At 37.6% G+C, this 14,869-nt stretch overlaps 1 pseudogene; it reads right to left on the bottom strand.

Annotated features, from left to right (window-relative positions):
* Positions 1-9,160: 9,160 nt before the first annotated feature.
* On the bottom strand, positions 9,161-9,518 carry LOC145539354 (small nuclear ribonucleoprotein Sm D3 pseudogene; annotated as a pseudogene).
* Positions 9,519-14,869: the final 5,351 nt, after the last annotated feature.

The raw sequence follows: 14,869 nt of genomic DNA, 5'->3' as shown, positions 1-14,869 counted from the left end.
GAGAAGTGGGCAAAGTTCAAAAAACCAAAAGGGATGAGACCAGCAACATTAAGAAGTTGTTCACCAAGTTTAGGGGCACGAGGAGAGAGTGGTTTTAATAGAATCTGTCAAGCACTATATTCAGCAGAGAGAGTCTTCAGGAGAAGAACACTGGCTATGAGTAAAAAAAAAAAATCAGCCAAACCAAAAAGTAAGATCTTCTGGAGCAGGAAAAACTTAGCAAAAAAAAAAAAAATCTGGAGACACTGGCATTTCTTGCGTATGGCCATTTTCTCAATATTGCCTCTGGTTTCCTGGCTTTCAGATTCTGGTTACATGCCAGGATAGGCTTTCATATTTTTGTTTTTTTCAAATTGGAATATAATTGCTTTACAAAGCTGCGCTAGTTTCTGTTGTACAACAGCATGAATTAATCATATGGTAATATGTATACATATGTCTCCTCATTCTTAAGCTTCCCTCCTACCTCTGCACCCCCCCCCCTTTAGGTCATTGCAGAGACCAAGCTGGGTTCCATGTGCTAAACAGCAGCTTCCTGCTAGCTATCCAAGCTATCCACTTAGAGCTGGAGGAATCTGAATCTTTCATCTATTTCATCATCTAATGTGATCCTCTGCTTAAAAAAAAAAAAGCACGAACATTGTGAGACAATCATCCTTTTCTTTTACCTGAGTCCCTGATTACTTTCCATCCTATTTGTTATTTCAATCACAGTGACCTCTTTGAAATATGCCTGGTGTACTCAAGTCTCAAGTCTTTGCACTGTGATTTATCTGATTAAGAAGACCTTAAGAGCATACGTGCTAGGTTGCTTCAGTCGTGTCTGACTCTTTGTGACCCTATGGACTATAGTCTGCAAGGGTCCTCTGTCCATGGGGATTCTCCAGGCAAGAATAGTGGAGTGGGCTGCCATGTCCTTCTCCAGGAGATCTTTCCTACCCAGGGATTGAACCTATGTCTCTTGCATCTACCTGTATTGGTAAGTGGGTTCTTTACCACTCGTGCCACCTGGGAGGCCCTCAAAAAGACATTCTGTCAGTTCAGTTCAGTCACTCAGTCATGTCTGACTCTGCGACCGCAGCATGACAGGCCTCCCTGTCCATCACCAACTCCCAGAGTCCACCCAAACCCATGTCCACAGAGTCGGTGATGCCATTCAGCCATCTCATCCTCTGTCATCCCCTTCTCCTCCTGCCTTCAATCTTTCCCAGCATCAGGGTCTTTTCCAATGAGTCAGCTCTTCGCATCAGGTGGCCAAAGTATTGGAGTTTCAGCTTCAACATCAGTCCTTCCAATGAACACCCAGGACAGATCTCCTTTAGGATGGACTGGTTGGATCTCCTTGCAGTCCAAGGGACTCTCAAGAGTCTTCTCCAACACCACAGTTCAAAATTAGCTCACATAAACAAATGACTCACTCTGTCATCTTCAAAGATTATATCATATTCTCACAAAGTTCTACTCTGAGTAATTACAAACCTATCTTCTTGACCAGTGGGCTCAACCCATTCGCCTTTTCTGTTTGTTTGTCTCACAGAAAGTACTGCGTTCTAACAGTATTTTATTTCTTTTATTATTTTTACTTTGTATCTCTCACTATTACAGCAATCCCATGAAGGCAGGCATCATTGTCTTCCATTGTCTGTTCACCGCTGTAGCTCCAGAACCTAGCCCACTGTACACATTATAAACATTTGTTGAGTGAAGCAAATATATCCTCTATGATAACAAAATACTCTCACACTCACCATAACTGATTTGATTTAGAAATGAAAGCAATTTCTGTAATTGATTTATAAATGATTGCTAAAATAACAATAGTTATCTCAACCTGTGGGATACAGCTTATGCATTATATATAGGGAGCTTTAGAATTCTACATGCTCAATTTTAAGAGAAGGCAGCATCAAGATATTTAGCTAAACATATGAGCTACAAAGTTCAAATACTTAAGGCAGAATAGGTGGATAGAAATTTAAAAGAAAAAATGCAGTGAAAATTCATTTATTTCATAAAAGAAATGAGATAGGCAACTTTCACTTAAGTGATTAAGGGATAAAAGAGAGAAGACAAATGTACAAATTTTGAAAAGGGGGGATATGTCACAGTAGATGCCACCAAAATTAAATAGAAAAGTGCATGTTATGAATAATTATAGGCAATACATAAAAAGTGTAAGCAAAATATATGGAGAAATTAAAATAAATTTGCAGCTTAACAATCTGAATTATGAAGAATTACAGAATCTGAACAAGTTTACAAAAATTAAATAGAATTAGTGGTTAAAAACTCTTTACCAAAAGCTGCACTGGTGGTCCAGTGGTTAAAAATCCACACTGTAATGCAGGGGACACTGGTTCAATCCCTGATCCAGAAAGATTCCACATGCTATGGGGCAACTAAGCTGGAGCGCCACAACTGTTGCAGGAAGGCGGACCCCTTCCAGGGCCTGAAACTGGGGTCTTGTCTAACACTCGGAAATGAATTGTCCGAGGAGACACATGTGCTGACAAAGCAAGAGATTTTATTGGGAAAGGGCACCCGGGTGGAGAGCAGTAGGGTAAGGGAACCCAGGAGAACAGCTCTGCCACACGGCTCCCAGTCTCGGGTTTTATGGTAATAGGATTAGTTCCTGGGTTGTCTTTAGCCAATCATTCTGACTCAGAGTCCTTTCTGGTGGTGCACGCCTTGTTCAGCTAAGATGGATGCCAGAGAGAGGATTCTGGGAGGTGGTCGAACATGTGGTGTCTCCTTTTGACCTTTTCCTAACTCCTTCGGTTGGTGGTGGCTTATTAGTTCCGTGTTCCTTAGCAGGACCTCCTGTCATAAAACAACTCATGCAAATAGTTACCATGGTGCCTGGCCAAGGTGGGCGGTTTCAATCAGTGTGCTTCCCCTAACACACTACTGAGTCCACATGTAGCAACCACTGAAGGCCACATGCCCAAAAGCCTGTGCTCCACAACAACAACAACAACAACAAAAGAAGCCATCACAAAGAGAAGCTCGTACACTATAACTAGAGAAAGCTCACATCCATCAACAAAGACCCAGTCCAGCCAAAATTAAATAAATATTAAAAAAGAAAAACTCTTTACCAAGACAGAATCAGGCTCCTAGAAGGATCTATAGGCATACTTCAACAAACATTTCAAGAACTGCTACTTTCATTTATACAAAAACTTTCTTCCAGAAAGAATTCCACTTATACAGAAACTCATGCAAAGGAAAATACCACACCTTCATAAGATAGCCTCAATGAAGCTGTATGCTGCTGCTAAGTCACTTCAGTCGTGTCCGACTCTGTGCGACCCCATAGACGGCAGCCCACCAGGCTCCCCCTGGGATTCTCCATGCAAGAATACTGGAGTGGGTTGCCATTTCCTTCTCCAGGGCATGAAAGGGAAAAGTGAAAGTGAAGTTGCTCAGTCGTGTCCGATTCTTAGCAACCCCATGGACTGTAGCCTACCAGGCTCCTCCATCCATGGGGTTTTCCAGGCAAGAGTACTGGAGTGGGGTGCCATTGCCTTCTCCGATGAAGCTGTATAACTGGAATCAAAATCATTAAAGGACATTATGGGAAAGAAATATTTATAATTGTATTTACTGATAATCACAGTGGTCAAAATATTTGATGTTATTTAACCAAATCTAGCAATTTATACACAAAAGATAAGATCTCTTGAAAGTGAAAATGTTAGTCACTCAGTAGTGTCCAAATCTTTGTGACCATGTGAACTGTAGCCTGCCAGGCTCCTCTGTCCATGGAATTCTCCAGGCATGAATACTGGAGTGGGTTGCCATCCCTTCTACAGGGATCTTCCTGACCCAGGGATTGGACCTGGGTCTCCTGCATTGCCGGCAGATTCTTTACCACTTGAGCCACCAGGGAAGCTACTTATACCTCTTAACCGTACAGATATTTTCCAAGTATACAGTAGAATTTCAGCACTAGAAAATCTGTTATTAAAATCACTACATTATCTTTAATTTTATTATATATGGTATTAAAATGTTTTTATAAAATTAAACCACCTATCATAATAGGAACTATTAACAAACAAAGATTAATCAAATAAAATACATATACAAAATCCTTACATAATAACAAACTTAATACTGGGAATATCAAAAGCCCTTTCTTAAGACTTTGAAAAAGATAATGATGTATTAAATTACTACTTCTGTGTCTTGGCTAGTACATTGCAATAATAAAAATTAAAAATGTTAATGAAAAACTATGAAAATAAATATTCATTATGTGCATGTGATAAAACTGTCTACATAGAAAACTAAATTTTAAAAAACGTAAAAAAACTTGAATTTAAAAATTTTAAAAGAAAAGTAAATTTTTGAAAACTGGAGTAAATTTGCTTAACAATACTGCAGAATACAAAATTTGCAATTAAAATTGAGTTGACATCCTTCCAAATCGAAAGTCATGAAAGTTTCCTAAACTTGGAACCCAATGCATTGAGGAAAAGGTAAAAATATGTTAAGTCTTTCGGATTTTAAAAGAAATAATTTGGCACATTTAGGAACCATTCCCCAACCTACTTATTGTAGAAAATTGTAAGGCTGCCTAGTTTGAGTGATCTCAGAGTTGAGAAAGACTCTCCACTGTCCTGTCTGCATAAGAAACAGCTCTATCACTTGACATTTGAATCAACAAATTGTAAATTCACATTCTCTCTGGAGGCAGTAGCAAGGCTTAATTGGAGTATTACACTGAAGACTGCTGTGGTTTTGGAGCACAAACATGCCCTTTTTTCTTGAAATCTTTGATGGATGTCCATAGGGCTTAAAATTTTGAGCCACTTTTCAAAATTTGCATTTCTTTAGACTCTTCAATAAAGTTGTTTGTGGCCACCAACACATCACTATCAAGTAAACTGGTATAATAGTTACACGAAGAAAAGAAATTCTCCCAGAGCTCTAGAATACACAAATATTTGCCTGCGCTGATCAACTGATCATTCCAGTGGCCTTCACTCTGCTCTCCTGCCACCTTCCTGTCAGCTGACACACACAACTTTAAAATTTCAAGCTTAGTTGGCTCTGCAAGATACGCTGTCATCCACCAAAACTACTGCAGTAGACAGCTCCCTCTGATGTTGTCTGAAAGAGAGGAAGAAAAGAAAATCCTTCCAGCTGTAGAAACTTTAAGCATTGTATGTCTGTTCACTTTGCTTGGAAGGAAAACAGTAGGTGCAGACACATATCAATAGTTAAGAATTGACTAATCATTTGGCTGGATGATGAGAGACTTCCATATCTAAAATAATGGAAGCTAGGTGACAAGGAGTATACTTTACAATAGGTACTCTGAAAGGGCCTACGACTGTGAGAGGTTTTGTTTTGTTTTAATATATATTGTTTGTTTCCAGTTGCACACTTATTTAAAGATTCCTGGAAAGTTGGAAAATAAAATAGAAGTTATTCAGCCTCTTTCTACAGCAATCCTATTGTTTTTCACTGAGCTCTTGGAAAGAAAAAAAGTGGCCTTAAAATCACAGAGGATGTTACTTTGGGGCATCTCATAAAGGTTGAATTGTCTAAGTGATGCACCAAGATTTAGCATTCACTGAAATGATTCCAGGAATGCAAGCAATGGAAAAAGGCTGAAAGGAAGGAAGGGAGGGAGGAAGAGAGAGAAAGAGAAAGGAAGAGGAAAGAATGGAAGGAAGGAAGGCAGAAGAAAGAAGGAAGGAAAGATTACAGGTTAAAAAAAATAATAATAAAATAAAGCAACAAAACCCCAAACCAACTGCTATTAGATACAAGATTGAAAGAGCATCTCTGGCAACTAATTAGCTTTTGGGAAATGCCACTTTGACTCAAATTTCAAGAGCCTGCAGAAGCTTTAAAAACTCAAAGTATAAAAAAAAATTGGGAAAGATAACTGGGCTTACACATGTGGATTCTCAAGAAACTACTCTACCCTTTAAATTCTAAAATATCTGAATACTTAGTTAATTGTCAGGTGTTGTTACTAAGAACAAATTTAAGTTCTATGGTCTAAGAGATCTGGAGGATGCCAGTCAAGCTGGCACATAAAATTAACCATCATAACTATTAAGTCATTTAGCTTCTGATTATTTTCCTGAATTCACTGGCTCACTTCCATATGGGACATATGATATACAGAAGAAGGCTAGGTTGAGGAAAGATTATTGCTGGGTTAACTTAAATTGCTTAAATTCACAAGAGATTTGGTTTATTTGATTTGTTCATATGTAATACGTGTTAGTAAAACTGCTGAAATAACTAATTTGTCTAATTTGTGATTATATGATATGATATATCATATATCATCATATTTCATATATATATGACATATATATATCATCCCATGACATGAAAATAACGTACAAACAGTAGATAGTATCACAGGCATTTGTTTTATAGCATTGTATTTTAGTTATAAACATTTGTTTTATTTATGTTGCAATTATGATATTTATTTTGGTAGAAACCATTTTACTGTGGTCAGTGAGTTTTAAAAATGGCCACAGTACTTCCTCACATTCCTGTATGCACATCCTGTATGGCAAAGTGAGTTTCTTCCATTAATAGCTCCTTCCTTCAATTGTTGCTGTTTTTTAGTCTCTCAGTCATATCTGACTCTTTGTGACACCATGAACTGCAATACGCCAGGCTGCTTTGTCCTTCACCATCTCCCGGAGTTTGCTCAAACTCATGTCCATTAAGTCTGTGATGTCATCCAACCATCTTATCCTTTGTTGGTCCCTTCTCCTCCTGCTTTCAATCTTTCCCAGCATCAGGGCCTTTTCCAAGGAGTGCCCTCTTCAAATCAGGTAGCCAAAGTATTGGAGCCTCAGCTTCAGCATCAGTTCTTCCAATGAATATTCATAATTGATTTCTTTTAGGATTGACTGGTTGGATCTCCTTGCAGTCCAAGGGACTCTCACGAGCCTTCTCCAGCACCACAGTTCGAAAGCATCAATTCTTTGGTGCTTAGCCTTCTTTATGGTCCAACTTTCACATCTGTGGGATTTCCTATGGGATTCCCTAATAGCTCAGTTGGTAAAGAATCCACCTGCAATGCAGGAGACCCCGGTTCGATTCCTGGGTAGGGAAGATCCTCTGGAAAAGGGATAGAATAACCACTCCAGTATTCTTGAGCTTCCCCCTTGTAGCTCAGCTGGTAAAGAATCTGCCTGCAATGCAGGAGACCTAGGTTCAATCCCTGGGTTGGGAAGATCTCCTGGAGAAGGGAAAGACTACCCACTGCAGTGTTCTGGCCTGGAGAATTCCATGGACTCTAAAGTCCATGGGGTTGCAAAGATTTGGACATGACTGAGAGACTTTCTCTTTCACTTTCTCACATCTGTACATCAATATCTGTAGTCTATTTCCTCACCTCTTGAATGTAGGCTGGTCAAAGGGACTTGCTTTGGCACACATGATGCAGGCATAAGATTCAATATTCTTGAGCATTTGGGCTTGCCCTCTTTGCTGTGGCAAACCCTGAGACCATCACTCTGTGGACAAATTAGCTAATTATTTTAAAATACACAATTCGTGGCATGGCATTTAATACATTCACAATATTGTGCAACAACCATCTCTATGTAGGCTCAAAATATTTCCATCACCTTCAAAGAAAACCCATAGCTTTTAAGCTACTCATTGTTCCTTCACCCATTCCTTAGGCCCTGGTAACACTAATCTGTTTTCTGTCTCTATGGCTTTACCTATTTTGGATATTTATATAATGGAATGTGACCTTTCATGTCTAGCTTTTTTGAGATTAGCAAAATGTTTCTGAAGTTCATGTATATTGTTGCTTGTATCAGCACTTCATTTTTCATGCTGAATAATATTCCATTGTACATATATACCACATGATCTTTATTCATTCATCCATAGATGAAGATTCAGATTTCACCTTTCGCTATTTCAAATAGTCCTCTATGAACATTTATGTACAAGTATTTGTTTGAATACCTGTCTTTAATTGTTTTGGTTTATAAGCTAGGAGGAAAATTACAGGGTTAGATGGTAATAGTGTATTTATTTTTATTTATTTATTTACTTTGAGAAACTGCTAAACTGTTTCAACAATGCCTGCACCATACCTGCAGTGGTACATTCCCTCCAGTAATGTACAAGGGTTTCAATCAATTTCTCCCCATCCCATTCTTGCCAACACTTGTAATGTTTTATTTCTATTATTATTGTTATTATTACAACTATTAGAAATAAATCACTACAAGTCTTGGCAAGGATCAGGAGAGATTGCTGAGGGGCTTCCCAGGTGGCGCTAATGGTAAAGAATCCGCCTGCAATTCAGGAGACACGAGACGTGGGTTTGATCCCTGAGTCAGATGATCCCCTGGAGGAGGAAATAGCAACCCACTCCAGTATTATTGCCTGGAGAATCCCATGGACAGAGGAGTCTGGCAGGCTACATAGGGTCGCAAAGAGTCAGAGATGATCGAGAATGCACATACTATTATTATAGCCACTCAAGTCTATGCGAAGTGGTATCTCACTGTCATTTTGATTTACATTTCACTAATGATAACTGATGCTGAGAATATTTTCATGTTCTTGTTGTCTATTTGTATATCTTCTTTAAAATATGTCTATTCAAGTCCTTGGCTATTTTTTTCCCAGTTTTATCAAGAAATAATTGACATAAACTACTGTACAAATTTAAGTCATACAGCATGATAGTTTGATTTACATATGTTGTGAAATGATTTTCATAATGGGTTCAGCTAACATTCATCTTCTCATATAGATATAATAAAAAGAAAAGAAAGAGAAAAGTATATTTCCCCCTTATGATAAGAACTCTTAGAACTTACTCTCTTAATAATTTTCCTATGAGCCATACATTACTGTTGATTATAGTCATAACGTTATACATTACATACCTAGTCCTTGTTTATCTTATAACTGGGATTTTTACCTTTTGACCAACTTCATTTTTTTTTTTCCAGGAAAAGTCCATGTTTATTTAGTTTAACACTGTCCCTGATCTAAAGAGAAAGATGCCAAAAAATCCCACAAAAATTGTAGGACATACACATAAACAGGTATACCCCTCCTTCCCCCCATGCCACCCAGAACCCACAAAACCTACAAGAAAAAATAAGGGCAAAGTTCTGCTCAACAGATAAATTTGTCTTCACTTCTGGAAGATGTTTCCATATCCTCTTTCTTTAGTGGCTACCTGGACCTTCAGAAAAGCAGTTTTTCCCTGACATGACCCAGAGCTTTGGTTTTTATTTTTCATGTTCTTTAACATTAGTGCATTTTTCAGTATGTTAGTAAAATCAGAAAGCAGATTTTGTTGCCATGGATGTACACCTCTGTTCCAGCTATAGCGCTAGGCTAGCTCTAGGCTGTGATGTTAAACATCTGCCTGTCCATGTTGTCTTTCACCTTAGTGAGCTTCTCTTGGTACACCTCAATGGTATCTGTTTTACCTGTCACAATGTGGTCCTTGGCCCATGTAGAGCTTTAATTGGCTTACCAATAGACATCCTGGCAAGAAGAGAATTAGGCTCTAGCATCCTCCAAATTCCTAATTGGCTTAGTCTTCTTTTTTGTCGCTTAGTTCTAAGAATTTTTTATATATTTTGAATGTGGGTGTGTATTCATGTGAACTCGGTCACTCAGTCATATCCAACTCTTTGCATTCCCATGGGCTGTAGCCTGCCAGTCTCCTCTGTCCATGAGATTCCCCAGGAAAGAATACTGCAGTGGGTTGCCATGCTCACCTCCATGGGATCTTCTAGACCCTGGGTTTGAACCTGCGTCTCCTTTGTCTCCAGCATTACAGGTGGATTCTTTATTATTGAGCCACCAGGGAAGCCCTGTGCACCACCTGGGAAGTCTTATATTTTGAATAGTAGACCCTTTTAAAATATTTGATTTGCAAGTGTTTTCTGTCAATATGTAGGTCTCTTCATTTTCTTGAGGCAGATAGAACTCTCATACATTACTGGTTGGAATGCAAAGTTGTACAACCATTTTCAAAGTGGTTTGTGACAGTCTTTTCCTGGTAAACAATTGCTATATGACTCAACATTCTCATTTAGATAATATTTTTCAAGATAAACAAAAACTTATTTCAACACAAGGACTTTTATGTGAATGCTCATAGAAGGACTATTCATGACTGTTAAAAACTAGAATTAAGGAAGTTTTCATCAGATAAGTGAATGTTGCTCAGTAATGTCTGACTCTTTGCGACCCCACAAACTATATAGTCCATGGAATTCTTCAGGCCAGAATACTGGAGTGGGGAGCCTTTCTCTTCTCCAGGGTATATTCGCAACCCAGGGATCAAACCCAGATCTCCCACGTTGCAGGCAGATTCTTTACCAGCTGAGCCACCAGGAAAGCCCAAGAATACTGGAGTGGGTAGCCTATCCCTTCTGCAGTAGATCTTTCCAACCCAAGAATCAATCCGGTGTCTCCTGCATTGTAGGCAGATTCTTTACCAACTGAGCTATCAGGGAAGCCCTCATCAGATAAGGAACAGATAAACAAAACTAGATGTGCTCTATGCATATTATGGGATACTTAGCAATAAAAAGGTATTAACTATTGATACAGCAACAAAAACTGTTGAATCTCAATGTCATTCTATATAAAAGCAGTCAGATTCAAAGATACTAACTATATTATTCTATGTATAAGGAATGTATTAAGTTTACTAAAAGGCAAAGGAGGGAATATTGATGACAAAGCAACAAAGGAAAAATTTCATATCATTTTCTTGGAATTTGTGTAATTTTATACAATTGCTAAAATGTATCAAATAATATTCTTAAAATGAGTGTATTTTATTTTATTGGTCATATTCTTAATAAGTTTGGGAAAATAAATACCTACTTATTTTAACCTAAAAATGAAGAGATAATTATATATATGCATGTTATTTATAATTATATATATGTATATTTTTATACCAATGAAATATTTTATGTCTGGAACAGTAATTTTGTTAGAGAGAAGATGCTGATTAATTTCAAATACAAATTACATTTTTATGGAGGAGTTTTATAAATTATTTTTTTTGTCTTTATGTTTTTTCAAATATCAGTGTTTAGCTGTGGTTAAGTAGCTATTTTTGCTTTAGGGGAAGGTACCAGAGGGTATAGTAGCACCTGTCAGATTTATATTATTAGCCCAATAATTAGGAATACACCAAACAGTGAAAACATTTTTTTTAATTTTATTATTTCAATTCCTGTAACATTGCTAACCCTGTAAACATCAAGAAACCCTGAAACTCTGTTTTGTTGTCTTCTGATTATACTAATCAACAGAGTTATCCAAAAAATGAAAGAGCCTTATTCATTAAGCATCAGGAATAACATTTTTATGTTCCTTATTTCTCAAGTTTCTCATGTATTTTGTAACTAATTACATTCAAGTGTCTTCATCATGGATGTTCTCCATAGATATTTTTTTTTCTAATAATCTCCTAGATTTCTATATATGATATATACACTAAATCAGAGCTGTTTTAAGATACATATTTGTCCATTACTGGATTGGTTTTTAAAGTCATATATTGTTACTATCTTTAATAATCCATCTTTTCTATGAAAAATTGGAGGAATTCAATGGAATCAATAATTAAAACTTGTTAAAAATCTAGAAATTTCTTGCATTGGTTTTATAAGTTCCTTCAGTCATGCCCAACTCTTTGCAACCCTATGGACTGTAACCCACCAGGCTCTTCTGTCCATGGGATTCTCCAGGCAAGAATACTGGAATGAGTTGCCATGCCCTCCTCCAACAGATCTTCCCCACTCAGGGATCAAACCCACATTTCTTACATCTCCTGCACTGGCAAGTAGATTCTTTACCATTAATACCATCTGGGAAGCCTGGTTTTATAATATATAGTATATTTTTAAATATACATCTGAATATAGAACTTAGCAAGCATTGAAAAGTTGCAGTTTTTTGGGTATGTGTCAGATGCAAGAGACACAGTTTCGATCCCTGGGCTGGAAAGATCCCCTGAAGTAGAGAATGGTAACCCATTCCGATATTCTTGACTGGAAAATTCCGTGGACAGAGATGCCTGGAGGGCTAGAGCCCATGGGTCTGCAAAGAGTCATAAACAACTAAGTACATCCTAATAATCAGATTTTCATTCTTCTGGCTCTCCTTGTACATTTAGCTTGGGCAAGATTTCTTTTTCCTAAATTTTTAAGTTGAGAGACTCTTCAGATTCAGAAAAAATTGTTTCCTTACATGTGAAATCAAAGTAGCTAAAGTTTGTATGATAGGAACATAATCAGTATTTATCTGTAGGAAGGACTACCTTATTATTATTTTGTTTTTATGTTTGAAAGAAATCTCATAACAAGGCAGTGGCTTATAAACGATGACATCTTATCATGCAATACTTGATACCAAGTTCTAAAATGATACTGGAATTTTTCTTGCATTTGGAAATATTAGGCTAAGTTGATAGAACTTTCGACATATAGATCAATTGTGGTGCTTGAGTCATTTACTTTATTCTATATTTTTATTCCTTGTTATACCAAGCATTGGGATATGCTGGCCTGGAAAAATTCCCATATGATTAATAGTTGTTTCTCTTTCTTCTCTGGTCATTTCATTTACTTTCTTCCATCTAATTCTTCTCAGTTCCTGTCACATTGTTCCATTAAAAAAACAAGGTAGAAAAGAGAATTTGCTGTAAAACATAGTAAAAACTCCTAACTAATAATTGATAGATCTAGATTGTGACCAGAGGCTATTTGTACTAATAACAGAATTGAGATCCTTCTGTACTTTGAAAGTCAAACAAAAACTGCTTCATCAAAATCATTGATATCAACACTATTCTAATGCTTTTTGGTGCTTAGTTTAAACAACCCACACATGCACACACACAAACACATAAACAAAAAATCCTCTTACTAGTAAAAATCACAACTCAAGAAACACTCTATTATTAAAGTAACAGTTTTTTTTGCTTTTTGTTTTTTTTACTATATATAATACCCAATAATCATTGCTTGAGATGATTTCTAAGCTGGGCCCAAATGTTTTAGATGTGCCTTACTAACACACTTTTAGAAAAATGGAAACATTACTGTGACTCTGTGAAATAATCAATAAGCAGGAAAAAGGTGGACATGTTTAACTTTATATCGGTACAAAGAAAATGAGAATACCTATCTTTATTATATATACTTAATAAAGGTATTAAGTTTATTATTCTTCTTCAAATTCTTGTTAACTTACAGAAAATATGTCAGGAATATGAAACAAAATGATGATGTGAAAGTGGAAGTGTTAGTCATTCAGACATGTCCGACTCTTTGCAGCCCCATGGACTGTAGCCTGCCAGGTTCCTTTATCGATGGAATTCTCCAGGCAAGACTACTGGAGTGGGTAGCCACTCCCTTGTCCAGGGGATATTCCTGACCTAGGGATTGAATCCGGATATCCTGCACTGCAGTTGAGTTCATTACCATCTGAGCTACCAATTCAGTTCAGTCGCTCAGTTGGGTCCAACTCTTGGCAACCCCATGGATTGCAGCACCACAAGCTTCCCTGTCCTTCACCATCTCCTGGAGCTTGCTCAAACTCATGTCCATTGAGTCAGTGATGTCATCCAACCATCTCATCCTCTGTCATCCCTTCTCCTCCTGCCTTCAATCTTTCCCAGCATCAGGGTCTTGTCAAATGAGTCAGCTCTTCATACCAGGTGACAATAGTATTGGCGTTTCAGCTTCAGCATCAGTCCTGCCAATGAATATTCAGGACTGATTTCCTTTAGGATTGCCTGGTTTGATCTCTTTGCTGTCCAAGGGACTCTCAAGAGTCTTCTCCAAAACCACAGTTCAAAAGCATTAATTCTTTGGTGCTTAGCCTTTTTTATAGTCCAACTCTCACATCCATACATGACTTACATGACTACTGGAAAAACCATAGCTTTAACTAGATGTAATTTGTTAGTAAATTAATGTCTCTGCTTTTTAATATGCTGTCTAGCTTGGTCAGACACTCTATCAGATCCAGTCCCTTAAATCTATTTGTCACTTCCACTGTATAACCATAAGGGATTTGATTTAGGTCATACCTGAATGGTCTAGTGGCTTTCCGTACTTTCTTCAATTTAAGTCTGAATTTGGCAATAAGGAGTTCATGATCTGAGCCACAGTCTGCTTCCGGTCTTGTTTTAACTGACAGTATAGAGCTTCTCCATCTTTGGCTGCAAAGAATATAATCAATCTAATTTCAGTGTTGACCATCTGATAATGTCCATGTGTAGAGTCTTCTCTTGTGTTGTTGGAAGAGGGTGTTTGCTATGACCAGTGCGTTCTCTTGGCATAACTCTATTAGCCTTTGCCCTGCTTCATTCTGTAATCCAAGGCCAAATTTGCCTGTTACTCCAGATGTTTCCTGATTTCCTAAAGGAGACAAAGATCAAGACCGTCCCCATGGAAAAGAAATGAAAAAAGCAAAATGGCTGTCTGAGGAGGCCTTACAAATACCTGTGAAAAGAAGAGAAGTGAAAAGCAAAGGAGAAAAGGAAAGATATTCCCATCTGAATGCAGAGTTCCAAAGAATAGTAAGGAGAGATAAGAAAGCCTTCCTCAGTGATCAATGCAAAGAAATAGAGGAAAACAACAGAATGGGAAAGACTAGAGATCTCTTCAAGAAATTTAGAGATACCAAGGGAATATTTCATGCAAAGATGGGCTCAATAAAGGACAGGAATGGTATGGACCTAACAGAAGCAGAAGATATTAAGAAGAGGTGGGAAGAATACACAGAAGAACCAGATAATCAAGATGGTGTGATCACGCACCTAGAATCAGACATCCTGGAAGGTGAAGTCAAGTGGGCC

The sequence above is a fragment of the Giraffa tippelskirchi genome, chromosome 1, assembly GCF_054371585.1.
Source record: "Giraffa tippelskirchi isolate mGirTip1 chromosome 1, T2T-mGirTip1v1.2.pri, whole genome shotgun sequence".
Lineage (NCBI taxonomy): Eukaryota > Metazoa > Chordata > Mammalia > Artiodactyla > Giraffidae > Giraffa > Giraffa tippelskirchi.
Note: the sequence above shows the minus strand (reverse complement) of the source record. Positions and strands in the feature narration are given on the sequence as shown.